Raw genomic sequence first — 6,105 nt, 5'->3', positions numbered from 1 at the left:
GGTTTTTTTAAATCTTTAATGCATGATATAAAAAATGATAAAAGGGGGGTTCAAGATGTAAATTTTTAAATAACATTTTGAAACCAAAGGAGGATTCGAGTTGAAAATATGAAATGGCGGCTTGAATATTGAATGGTGCAACAATGACATAAGAGACGATCTTAAGCTCTTGATGAAGCACCGCACATCCCAAAGATGTTCCTGAGATTCTAGAACCAAGAAGTATCCCTATGAGATGAGCATATCCACCATTTCCTCAAGTTAGTGAAAGTTCAAAGATACATATATGCTGGACCAACCTTAAGAGACTTTACTTGACCAGAATCAACCTACACCTTAAATCAGTCAATAATTTTGACATTTACCAGAGGATTATGATTTTTTTTATTTAAAAGTGTAGTTGATTTATTTGATATACTTTGAATTCATGCTTATAATTTGATTCTATTGTGAACCTGTGATAGACAACATTTTACAAAATTCTTTCATTCTTCGATAGAGAAAGGAGGAAAAACATTTTCAAACAAGACAATCTCAAATGAGGAAGGTCCTTGAAGCAAGTTATTGCCTATTCTACCTCTATTGTAGAAAAGGGATAAGCAAGGCCAGAATGATAAAGCATTTCACTTTCTTGAAAGCAAGTGATCCAAGAAGCCAAAAAGTCTGGAGAATTGAACTTGTAACGATCTTCTGTGACATTATTAGCAACTCATCAAGAAAGATTATCCTATTTAAAATGAACATTTATCTCATGCTAATGGCGATAAGCATCACCAGACAAATTACGTTCCCCATCCACCAATCCATGTCCTCTAGCATGATCCTCCAATCACAGAGCCATAAGTTTCATTAGGTGTATTATGGGAATGAACAAGTCCACCACCTGCACTCTGGTTATACCGTGATGCTAGATCAAGTTTTGTTATATCATTGCTGCCTCTTCCATGTCGATCATTTTCTTTATTAGGATTATATCCATTATGTCCTTCAGAAGATTGTTGAACTTGAATTTGAGAACTTATGGAACAGAATGAGACATTGGAACAGATTCTACACTTATAGATCTTTCATATTGGATAAACTTGGTTACATGATTCAAAAAATAGAGATAACCAAATTTTTGCTATCAACTAAACCTTTCCATGGTTTATTTCTTCCGGTAAGGTTGTTACACTGGATACCACCGACAAAAAGGTCGAATTCGCCAAATCTACTCATTAATTGCTCCAACCGATCACCATTCAGTTCTTGCTCATCTGTTTTTAAAGGTATGCCAAGACAGTAGAAGACAACCTCTGTATCACTGATCCCAGAGAAAAAAGACAGGACATTAGTACCACCATGGAACATGTCTCAAGCAGATCCTCCTCTTCGTGTATGGGTTTTAAGGAAACCTAGAAGCATTTCAACCTCATCAGGTTCAAGTGGAACAACTTTATTCATTCCAACCCATACCAGATTCCATTTTCGGCACTCATCGAGAACATACTTCTGGACACTCGAAGGTGGCTCATCGTCATAAGCTTCAAGAGCCTTACGGATCCTTTCTGTTAATTCGACACTTCCTGTACATGTTTATAAACAGTTCAACTTTGTTCGTAGATCCCAAGAAGGCCACTATATTTTTTTGTCAATGGAAAAACTTCATGTATGGTGCGTGGAGGAAGCAGAATAAGAGGAAATCTGTTCTCAATTGGAAAATTATGAATATAACCCCTTTTCCGTGCAGCAGCACAAAATATTTCGAATCTACAAATTTTGGCTCTATATCGTATAAGTATCATGACATTTCGGTCCAAACACCAACTGGAGCAAGTGCCACATTCTCGTAGTAGAAATAAGGAGGCCCAATAGCATCTTCTAGAAGTGCTCTTTGAGTTATCTGATCTGGTTCAGTAGGAACCCCAAAACCAATCATTAGATTTAGAAGATGAACTGCATGATCGTCTTCATTAAGAAGCTTCTTTTCTGCTTCTTCCTTTTCAAAAAAATCATAGCCCGAGTTTTGCATTTTCTTGTAATTGGGGTCATTGCATAATGGCTTCCTATCTTCTACCAGAAGAAGTGCATCAGCAGCCTTAGCCATTTGAGCAACACATATAAAATCTGTCAACTCTGTAATTGATGAATCCAAACCACATCTCTCCATGGCTATTGAACCCTCAGCTTCTGAGTACCCCATTTTCGTCAAGTATAACAGTTTATTCTCCTCATCAGAATCAGAATTCAGGATTTCCTCGGTATCAGAAGAACTATCACTATCTGTGAAATCATCCTGAAAGATCGCTTCATAATCAAATGAGTAGTTATCAAAATCAACATGTTGCATGGGTGCGGATTTTTCAAGAGCCTGTACCACTGTATATGTAGTCTTGCTATTGCATCAAAATAAGATTACTGTTCACATAAATTGGTTTCTCTCACACAGAAAAGTATATTCTAGAAATAACCTTTACTGAAAACAAGGTTCACTATGTCGGCCTGGAATGAATTACCAAGCGATTTATACCACTCTGTCTGACTAGATCCCTCCAGATCCAAAAAATGGCACCTCATTCAGAAGAGGCATATATCTCAGACATTTCTGTCAGAATAATTGATTACTTTTTAAGTTTGTGACAACATGAAGAAAATTTCTCAAGTTACTTAACAATTGTTGTTTAGTGACATCAGAGTGAGAGTATTCAAGATAAACAAATTTGAGGCACGGATAAAGCCGCAAGTACCCACAATAGTACATTGTCAAAATTGGACCTCGTGGGGATCATGATATTGAAATCAAACAAAGATTGAAAGTAAACCTTACAGTTTAGAAGGTTAGGGGCATTTTGAAGGCCCAATTCAGATAGATTCATGCGGGACATCTTGAAAACCCATTTCAACAAGAAATAGAATGGTGGGGAATTTTGAAGGCTCATAGTAATATGAATATTTGGGCATTCTTGGAGGCTCATCTCAGTAAGAAGTAATGTTGAGCACACTTTTAACATCTGTATTAGCAAATATTGGGGCATTTTAAAGGTTACTTCAGACAGATCCATATGGGGCATTTTGAAGGCTCAGATTAACAAGAAGCAAATGATGTATCATGCTGAAAGCCCATTTCAATCATAATCAGGAATATTGAAACATTTTGAATGTTTGTATTAGCCAATGCTGGGGCATGCTGAAAGCCCCTTTCAATAAGAATCAGGAATGTTGATGTATTTTGAATGTTTGTATTAGCCAATGTTGGGGCATGCTAAAGATCCATATCATCTTATGGAAAGATCATTGACTTGAGCAAATATTTCCAATGACATAGAAAGGTATGAAGAATGAAAATGGAGAAGAAGTGACAGTCGAGCTGACTATACATAATTGCTTCGTTCATCAGACAGTTGCATCAGGGTCTTGTTGTTGAACAAATATCTACTCAGCAAGTAGGGTTTCAAATACCCAATCTTTTTAACCATGTGTCACATGACAACATGTTCTTTGTTAAGCTATATCACGGTTACATGAATAAAGATGGTCCCCATGTAGACCATTCGATCCAGGGTTCAGTTCCTTAAAATCTCGGCTTTGAAGTTTTTATTCTGTGTGTCGGTGATTATTGGAAATATTTCTTTGAGATTCCTGGCAGTTAGGTTCAATCATATTGTTGGGGTTACGAAGCTATTTTTCACATCAGTTTTTGTTTACTTGATGAAATTGAATAAAGAGGCTCAACTTATGTATATTACCATTATTCCCTGTTGTTACTGGGGTTATCATTGCCAGTCAGGATGAACTGAGTTTTCATCTATTTGTTTTAACATGTGCGTTTCATCTACAACAGTAAGAATTCTATGGATTTCCTTCTGTACATGGCTCCTATAGCTGATATGTTTCTACTTCCTACAATGCTTATTACGGAAGAAAACGTGATCGGTATCACACTTGCCTTGCTCAAGATAATATCAAGATCAGTTGGTATCTCTTATTCAATTCAACATTAACATATTTTGTGAATTTGACCAACTTTTTGGTCATGAAAAAGACCAACATCTCACTTATATTCCCATTGAGTTTTGTTCTCAAGTGGTCTTGTGACATCATACAAAAGCCTTAAATACTATGAAAAGAGCTTCATTGACCAGACATCTGGGCAAAAGCCACAATAAAGGATGAATGTGTTGTCAAATGTTTTACGAACATTTGGGAAAAAGCCACAAGAAATGATGAATGTATTGTTAAATGTTTACGAAACATCTGTGCAGAAGCCACAAGAAATGATGAATGCGTTGTCAAATGTTTTACGAACCAATAATTATGGTGCTGAACCAATGTTGCGATCATATGGTGTTTCCATTTATTGATCCGAAATGAAGTTTGTCTTCTTCAACACTAAACTTTGAATGGAGATATGATGAAGATTTCTTTCCACAAAAAGGAAGCAAAATTTTAACAACAAGAAACTAGTGGAGCCAACTAAGGTTGAAAGACATGTTGTTGTTAAGCATCTCGACATGATATGGTCCAAGTTGCCTTGTTCGAGATCCAATTAGATGGGGAGACATGAAATGAATTGGGATAAATCCTCCTTGTGATGTGTTTCAAGAGTCAAATCAGAACAGACACTGATCTCCTAATTAATTTGTTGAGTCAGACATATCTACATCTACACTATCCAAAGATGATAGATTTTTTTTTCAAAGATGAAAGATTTATTGGATTTTTACACAAGTTCAGATGAAGAAAGCTGATTTTATCAAAGACAAAATGGGGCATCAAGGTCATAGTTCTGTCTACGACAAGAGTTCCATAAATGAAACATTTTTTCTTAGACTTTCATGAAACAAAGAAGACACAAAGATTGCTCTTCCAAATCAAAAATGCCAACTTGAAAGGACATTTTGACCAAGTGAAGGAAGACTAAGTTTCCCACTTTGAAGTAAAAGATGGACTTAACATTCATGCATCATATTTAGATATTTGCAAAATAGGGGCATTTTCATTCATTTTATCCATGTTAAATATTTGACAGGAATTTCAAAGATTTTAGCAAAGATTTAAATCCATCACTCAATGGATCAACATTTCCAGAAGAGTTCATAATGAGAAAAAACCATCTGAAGAAGGAAGAAGAAGTTCATAATGAGAAGAGCTTGTTCAACCTTTTGCTCGAATTCATCATTCGATGGATCAACATACACTTTTCCAGAGAAATTTCATAAGGAGAAGAACTTATATAAAGAAGGAGAAGAAGTTCATAATGAGAAGAACTTGATCAACTTTTGCATGACTCTATCACAGAAGGAGATAGATCAGAATACACTTTTCCAGAGAAAGTTCATAATGAGAAGAACTTATCTGAAGAGGAAGAAGAAGTTCATAATGAGAAGAACTTGTTCAACCTTTGCATGACTCTATCACAGAAGGAGATAGATCAACATCAACTTTTCCAGAGAAAGTTCATTATGAGAAGAACTTATATGAAGAGGAAGAAGAAGTTCATAATGAGAAGAGCTTGTTCAACCTTTTGCATGACTCTATCACAGAAGGAGATAGATCATCATCGACATTTCCAGAAGTGTTCATAATGAGAAGAAATCATCTGAAGAAAGAGACGAAGTTCATAATGAGAAGAGCTTGTTCAACCTTTTGCTAGATCCTATCACAAAAGAAGATAAATTGTTATCCCCAGTGGAAAAATGGAAGAATTCATAATGAGAAGAACTAATCCCAAAGAAGAACTTTTTCAACATTGCTATCATAATCAAGTGAAGTCAAATGGATAAAAAAACTTATTAATTTTTCGTCTTTGCCCCTATTCTTGTTAACACAAGAATGAGCAAAGAGGGGCAGCTGAAGATACTAATTTTTTCCTATTTGTTTTTATTATTATATTATTATTGTTATTATTATTTTATAATTATTATTATTATTTTATTATTATTATTATTATTATTATTATTATTATTATTATTATTATTATTATTATTATTATTATTATTATTATTATAGGACTAAATCATACCCAACCCAATTACAAATCGAGACCCAGAACTAAGAGCCCAACCCAGAGGCCTAACATTAACCCTAAACCCAAATAGGGTTTCATTATTCCAGCTTCCAGCCGCC

Source organism: Hibiscus syriacus, unplaced genomic scaffold, assembly GCF_006381635.1.
Source record: "Hibiscus syriacus cultivar Baekdansim isolate YM2019G1 unplaced genomic scaffold, ASM638163v2 tig00008146_pilon, whole genome shotgun sequence".
In the NCBI taxonomy this organism is placed as follows: Eukaryota; Viridiplantae; Streptophyta; class Magnoliopsida; order Malvales; family Malvaceae; genus Hibiscus; species Hibiscus syriacus.
This window is presented reverse-complemented; position numbering follows the sequence as displayed.